The sequence below is a fragment of the Diceros bicornis genome, chromosome 18 (assembly GCF_020826845.1).
Source record: "Diceros bicornis minor isolate mBicDic1 chromosome 18, mDicBic1.mat.cur, whole genome shotgun sequence".
Classification (NCBI taxonomy): domain Eukaryota; kingdom Metazoa; phylum Chordata; class Mammalia; order Perissodactyla; family Rhinocerotidae; genus Diceros; species Diceros bicornis.
Window position 1 is genome coordinate 24,554,260 of NC_080757.1, and position 7,941 is coordinate 24,562,200.

The window sequence follows — 7,941 nt, forward strand, 5'->3', positions numbered from 1 at the left end:
ATGCAGGCAGAGCATCTTTCACATAGGAGATTTATTTTCTGCTTTTAGGAGGAACAGACAGAGGAGGATCAAAAATGCCTTTTTTTTGCGTCAGCTGCTTCTCAAGTAACATTAATTCAAAATAATCATTATGGCATTGTGGGATATTTTGGGGTGGCCTGCTCTGGGCCCCTACAATTTTCTGGAGCTTTGAAAATTCTACCTTCTCTTCCCTTTACTCAATTCCCTACACAAAAGATTACTGGAAACATCCTTGGTAAGTTTTATAAAGACTGCCTAATTCATATGACTCTTATAAATTTCAAAGTCACACACTTTGAGGTACAAAAATGTAACTTTATTTTTCCCATAATTGAACCCAACTCTCCAGTCCCCGTTTCTTTCGGTGGTAGAAAATTTAATCTGGCCATGAGGTAAATATAATTTATTTCTGATGTTTTTCTCCAATTGAGAATCTTCTATCTCCCATCCTTCTTCCTTTTCTTTCCTTCTCCTATTCTTCCCACGGTCCATCTGCATTCTAGAGGGCTGATGGGGGGCACAGGAATCTTGCTTTGTATTGTCCCCTGAAGTCTGCTGGCATCTGCTGAGGTGCATCTCTGCCCTTCTGGTCACTGGGCATCACCCCTCTGCTGTATCACTTGTCTTCCGATGGCCTCCTGGGTCAAGTCCATGACTCTGTCTCTTTTGTCCCACTCTAAGCTCTATGAGCCCACCAGGCCTGGGGCTTCTTGGAAAGGCTGGTAGTCTTCCTGGGCCGTGCCTCCCTCCTGCTCGCCTCTACCTACAATCCACCCTCTTCCTGGGCAGGATTGGGGCTCTATTAGGATCATTCTCAGATGTCTAACTTTTTGGTTCACATCTGTCACTTTATCCTTTCACGAGTGTCTATCTTATTTTCTCTCCAAATATGTGGGAAACCAGCTCTTAAAATCATCATGAATTTTAAAAATACATATATCATTTATGGCATCAACCTTATCTCCGGTTTGCTTTGGGGCTTGGCCTTACAAACATCTTCCCCCCAACTCAAATCCATTTCTCTCAAGAAGCCCAGATCTTGAAATGGAAAGCCTGTGCTTTCAGAATTATTATGTCAGATAGAGTCGTAGGAAAACCTCACTGAGGAACTCAACTGACTTGTTTATCTAAGCTGTGTCCACCCTCCCCCAAGAGCAGTGAGTCTAGGTTATAATTGATTATTGCAACACAGGGGCATGTCAGTGAGTCAGGAAGTAGAGTAGTGAGGGAAGACACCTTGTAAATTCTTTAAAATATTATCTGTTACACACTTCCATGAATGCAGAAAGGCAAACAGGCCCACCTATGTTAAGGATTCTTTGGCCAGATCTTTGCCATCGGACCTAAATTTCCTTGTCTCTGACTTAAGTCTCACGCCCTATAACAAAACGTCTTGGGGTTCGTCCTCATCTTTCCGTGAAACAGGACAAAGGTGCTGTTGGATTCCCAAGGGGAAGGGGAGGGAAATCCCAACTCACCAGGTCTCGGGATGACGCGGGCCCACAGACACAGAAGACCGAACTTGATGCAAACGCAAGAGGTTTATTGAACGGAGCTCCGGGTCGACTCGTGTCTCTCGCAGGAGACAGAGGGGTCGACCCCGAGCCTTAGGGGGCAAGTTCTTTTATAGGATTTGGGAGCATAAAGCGGGAAAAGGTTGGCGCGGTTTTACGTGATTGGTTAATTCAAAACATTCAGACAGTTACATTTTATGGCGCGAATTGCTACGGCGCGAAACAGCTATCAAGGTGCACACACATGTCCCCATCTGGCCCCCCTCCACCCCGACCCTCCCAAACTTATCCCTCTGTAGCACTCCCTTGTTCTCAATTTTCTCTGAACGGTTTAGGGTGAGTCTTCCGCGAACAGAGTCAGTTGGGATCGATAGACTCTATTCATAGAAGACTCGCCCCAACTGCCCCTTAAGGTGTTAACATATTAAATTTTTAACATAATTTACATTCTTCATTCCCCACTTCTTCTTTTGTCCCTAGTTCTAATCTTAGAACTTAGTTTTCGGTGTCTACTATTAGTGGCTCATGGCGTGGGAGAGCTTGGTAATGGCGTTGGAGCATCATAGCATGCTCTGCATTGACTCTTTTTCTTATGAAAGTAGTGATTCTATTGAAAACACACGGTCCAAAAACCAAAAGTAGAAAAAGAATTAACAAAGGCCCTGCTAGGGAGGATAGTAAGGACGTCACCCAGGGGGACTTAGTGAACCAGGATTCAAACCAGCTTTGTTGGGCCTCCCTGCTTCGCTGCCTCATGTCCAATCTCTTCTTTAATTTTTGCATTGAATCTCGGACTACTCCTGTGTGATCTGCATAGAAACAGCAGTCTTCTTTAAGAGCTGCACAGAGCCCTCCCTCCCTTAAAAACAACAGATCTAATCCCCTTCTATTCTGGAGCACTACTTCAGACAGGGAGGTGAGGGACTCTTCTAGCTTAGAGATAGACTGCTCTAAAGTCCTGAGGTCTTCATCTATAGCATTGCTCAGGGCAGTTAATCCTCTCTCCCCTGCAACTAAGGCTGCAGTGCCGGTTCCTACGCCCGCGGCAACTCCCAGTCCCAGGAGCACAGCTAGGGTGAGGGATACTGGTTCTCTTTTCCTTAGTATAGATTTCTGATCAAACTCATCTTCGAAACTATTGGCAGTATGATAGTAAATTCTAGGCACTAACTGCACAAGCACGCAAAAATAGGGGTATGCCTTTAGTTTACCCTTGCGATGGGGGGAGTGGCATCCTCCGGCTTGTTTTGCCCCCCCCTCGTCGACCCATGAAATCCCAGTCGGGGGTTCCTATAGCCAGTTTACAAAGGTCAGGGTGTAAGTCCGGCCACCATGTCCAAGGGGAAGCAGTTTTTTGGATTGACCAGGTTATATCTCCTACCTGGGAGACGACTTGCCACGTGAGCAGTTGAGGAGCGTGGGGATTAGGATTGGACAACCTGCTTGCCGTTCCCATGACGCAAACGCAGCTTAAGAGGGTTATCAGTCTTTTCCACCTTCCAGAGATCTGCTGCATTCTGGGGTGCCTTCTTCACGTGTGTGGCGTGAACCCAAGAAGTTATACCGTCCACTTTAACTGCTGTGGGCGTAGTGAGGAGCACCACGTAGGGCCCCTTCCAACGTGGCTCTAATGACCCCGTCCGATGTCGTCTCACAAGGACAGAGTCCCCAACCCGGAATTGGTGCGGGATGAGCAGATCACCAGGCTGGTAGGCCTCTTTTAGCTGGTTCCAGATGTCGCGCCTGACGGCCTCGAGTGCTTTCAAGCGGGCTGACAAAGGTATAGAAGGTATAATGTCAGGGTCATGTATCCCTATTTGTGCCAAAGGGGGAGGGGTTCCATAGAGGATTTCAAAGGGTGTAAGTTTTAAGGGTCCCAGTGGGGTGTTCCGGACGCGGAACAGGGCAAAGGGCAGGAGGGCTGTCCAGTCACTATCGCCGGTCTCTATGGACAATTTAGTTAGGGTCTCTTTAATTGTTCTATTCATCCTTTCTACCTGGCCTGAGCTCTGGGGTCTATAAGCACAATGTAATTTCCAATTGATCCCCAGTTGACTGGCCAGTCCCTGACTTACCTGGGCAACGAATGCAGGACCGTTGTCAGATCCAATTACCTTTGGGATCCCGAATCTCGGGAGGATTTCTTCCAATATCTTCTTGGCTACTACAGAGGCAGTCTCTTTTCGGGTGGGGAAAGCCTCTACCCATCCCGAGAAGGTATCTACAAATACTAGAAGATATTTATTTCCATACCGGGCCGGTCTGATTTCAGTAAAGTCTATCTCCCAAAAGGCTCCTGGCCTATTTCCCCGGAGTCTGTGTCCCGTGCTGCATTTGGAAACTGCAGCGTTTGTGAGAGCGCAGGCTCTACAATTTTTATAAACTTCTTCAGCCGTTTTTTTCAAATCTGGTACCTGGTACGGGGAGGCCTGGATAATTTCAATTAGTTTCTGAGGGCTCAAGTGGGTTAGCCGATGTAAATGTGATAGGTATTCTCGCCCTTCTACAACTGAAAGGACCTTTTCTTCTTTAGTCAATTCCTCCCTAGAGGCGGTTTTGTTGGTTTTAGTTCCCTGGAGGGTCAGAACCATGGGTCCTAGTGCCGCCCGCTTGGCTTCTAGATCCGCCAAGCGGTTCCCTCGAGCTATGGGGTCGGTGCCTTTCTGATGTCCCGGGCAATGGATGATTGCCACCTTTTTGGGCAAGTGTAAGCAGCCCCCTTTGTTTATAAATAGCCCCATGGACATGGGCAGTAGCAAATGCATACCTGCTGTCTGTATATAATTCTTTCAGTTAGGAGCAGGCTTTGGTAGTGAGTCATCCGGGCGTTAGTCATCCATCGGTCTGGCGGTTGTCTGATAATGCTCGCTAAAGCATGGGGGGCTACTATGGTTATCTGTTGGCCCAGGGTCAACTTGTCTGCATCCTTTACCAGCTGGGCAGTGGCGGCAATTGCCCTTAAGCAGGAGGGCCACCCACTGGCTACCGGATCCAGTTTTTTTGATAGATATGCGACTGGGCGCTTCCAGGGCCCAAGGGCTTGAGTCAGGACTCCCCTGGTTATTCCCTTTCTTTCATCTACATACAGGGTGAAAGGTTTAGTCAAATCAGGTAGGGCTAACGCGGGTGCCTCTAATAGTGCCCGCTTTAGAGTCTCGAAAGCCCTCTGGTGCTCTAGAGTCCAGACAAAGTTCCCATTCTCCTTAGTTAACGGGTACAGCGGAGCAGCCAGGGTAGCAAACCCAGGGATCCACAATCGGCAGAAGCCGGCTGTCCCCAAGAACTCTCTTACCTGGCGAGCGGAGGTTGGGGCCGGGATCTGGATCACAGTCTTTTTCCGTGCATCGGTCAGCCACCTGTGGCCGTCCTTTAGTGTGTAGCCTAAATAGACTACTTTTTCCTCGACGCCCGGTACCCCAACTCACCCAACTCGGCCAGGAGGCGCTTGGTTCCTTCCTCACAGTCTCCCGGGGTTTCCGCCGCCAACAGTAGATCATCTACATACTGTAAAAGAGTCACTTGAGGGTTTTTAACCCTATAGTCAGTCAAATCCCTGTGGAGGGCCTCATCGAACAGGGTGGGGGAGTTTTTTAAACCCTTGAGGCAGTCTTGTCCAAGTCCAGCGATCCCCATATCAGGGTCGCGCCACTCGAAAGCAAAAAGTAATTGGCTTTTTGGGTGCAGCCGCAGACAGAAGAATGCATCTTTCAGGTCCAGGACAGTATACCATTTCCGTGATGGGGGGAGGGAGCTGAGTAGGCTATATGGGTTTGGCACAGTAGGGTGTAAGTCCTGCACTCTCTTGTTCACTTCCCTCAAATCCTGGACCGGCCTATAATCAGCAGTTCCAGGCTTTTTTTACAGGCAGGAGAGGGGTGTTCCAAGGAGACCGGCAAGGAACCAGGCATTCCCTTGCCCAGTGTCCTCTCTCCTTACAATAGGCACATTGGTCCTTGTCTTAGGGCTGTCGTCTGCGCGAGCCTGGTCGTGGGGCGTTGCCCAGGTTCCCTGACTGCCTATGATCTGGCCCTGTCGCCTTTATCACTGCGGCCAGTATTTTGGTCAGTTTCTTCTCTTGTCTCCTATCTCTCTTATCTTCCCTCTCTTCAGCCTCCCTTCTCTCTCTCTCTCGCTTTTCCTCCTCACTCTCTCTTTTATGATACACCTTTTCAGCCTCCTTTACCACATCCCGCAAGTCGTAGTCCTGCAGCCCTTCTAGCCTTTGTAATCTCCTTTTTATATCTGGGGCAGACTGTCCAATAAAGGCCATAATGACAGAGGCCTTTTGCCCTTCCGAGGATGGGTCGAAGGGCGTATACCTGCGGTAAGCCTCCATCAATCGTTCTAGGAAAACGGAGGGAGGTTCAGTGGGCCCCTGCTGGATCTCTCTTACCTTAGCCAAATTGGTGGGCCGCCTTGCGGCCCCTTGGAGACCCGCCACTAGAGCCCGGCGATAAACGGACAGCGCCTCCCTACCTTCAGCCGTGTTATAGTCCCAGTTGGGTCGGTTGTGCGGAAACCCTTCTTCCGCCTCAGCTATCGTTGCCGGCTGCCCGTTGGTGCCTCGGATATTCTTTCTTGCTTCCTGTGTGATTCTTTCTCTCTCCTCCGTGGTGAAGAGTGCCTGTAAGAGCTGTTGACAGTCATCCCAAGTGGGCTGATGGGAAAACATTAGGGACTCTATCAGGGCGGTTAATCCGGCGGGGTTTTCTGAAAAGGGGGAATGGTTATTTTTCCAGTTATACAGGTCTGAGGAAGAGAAAGGCCAGTACTGGAGGGGTGACAGCTGGTTGGGCCCCGCAGGAGCTCCATACTCTCTTAGCGGGAGCGCCACCGTGGTATCAGGCCCGTCCGGAGTGGCTCCGCGGCGGCTTCGGGTTCCAGCGGAGGGACCCGAGCCAGTCGCCCTCCGTCCTGATTGCGATCCTGGAGCGGGGGAGGGGTAAGGGGGAGGCGAGAAAGGGGGCCATTCGGGAGGAGGCTCAATCTCAGGGTAGACCCCGGGGGGGGGGGGGGGCCGAAGGGGTCTCCGACTCCGCTGTTCGAGTTGATTTCGATTTTTGCCGTGTCTCCGCATCCTGCAGCGCCAGGACTCGGGGGCTTAGTTTTTCTGCTTTTACCCATGGCTTAACCCACGGGAGTGGGTTCTGCACCAGATCCTGCCACACTGTAATATATGGTCGTTGGTCAGGATGGGACCCCGGTCTCTCCTGGAAAACAATAGCCCTCACCGCGAGGATAATAGTTAGATTAAACGTCCCCTCAGGGGGCCAACCCACATTGAGGGAGGGCCACTCAGAGGTGCAAAAAGTCTGCCAGCGCCCTTTCTTTATTTCTACCAATAAGTCGTGCGCTCTCGCTCGCACTTCAGTCTAGTGGTCTAGGGTCAAGGAAAGGGGGGTCGTCACAGTCTGTCCCATCCCGTCAAAGGAAGTCCACGTAACGAACAAAAACAGAACAATAAACACTAAAGACACACTAAAACACAGACAACCCTGCCCGGAAGGCGTCTCTACAAGCCAGCCGAAGGCGGCTTCAGACGGGAGGGGTTTCCGAGTCCTCCCCGGGAAAAGGCATCGCTCCTTTTCCCACCTGGAAGGGGGGTTGGTCAGGCTTTCCTGACTCCCCTTATCCCTTGGGGCGTCCCCCAGGGTTGCAGCCTGCAGTCCCTAGCACGTCTGCCACTGCAGCCGTTCGGTCCTCACGGGCCGAAGCGGCGGCTGCCCGATACTGAAACCAAAACAATAAAACAATACTTTGCGGCGCCGCACACACTCACACACTCAGTCACTCAGGCCTACCTCCAAGGGGTCTTCGGAGTCTGGGGTTACCGCGTGGATCCCGGGCGAGCCCCCAAATGTTGGATTCCCAAGGGGAAGGGGAGGGAAATCCCAACTCACCAGGTCTCGGGATGACGCGGGCCCACAGACACAGAAGACCGAACTTGATGCAAACGCAAGAGGTTTATTGAACGGAGCTCCGGGTCGACTCGTGTCCCTCGCAGGAGACAGAGGGGTCGACCCCGAGCCTTAGGGGGCAAGTTCTTTTATAGGATTTGGGAGCATAAAGCGGGAAAAGGTTGGCGCGGTTTTACGTGATTGGTTAATTCAAAACATTCAGACAGTTACATTTTATGGCGCGAATTGCTACGGCGCGAAACAGCTATCAAGGTGCACACACATGTCCCCATCTGGCCCCCCTCCACCCCGACCCTCCCAAACTTATCCCTCTGTAGCACTCCCTTGTTCTCAATTTTCTCTGAACGGTTTAGGGTGAGTCTTCCGCGAACAGAGTCAGTTGGGATCGATAGACTCTATTCATAGAAGACTCGCCCCAACTGCCCCTTAAGGTGTTAACATATTAAATTTTTAACATAATTTACATTCTTCAGTGCAACATGAACAAG

The 7,941-nt window shown here is 50.5% G+C and overlaps 1 pseudogene; it reads right to left on the reverse strand.

The window, feature by feature from the left end:
- Positions 1-3,111: 3,111 nt before the first annotated feature.
- LOC131417924 (uncharacterized) lies at positions 3,112-5,433 on the reverse strand (annotated as a pseudogene).
- Between the last annotated feature and the right edge of the window lie 2,508 nt (positions 5,434-7,941).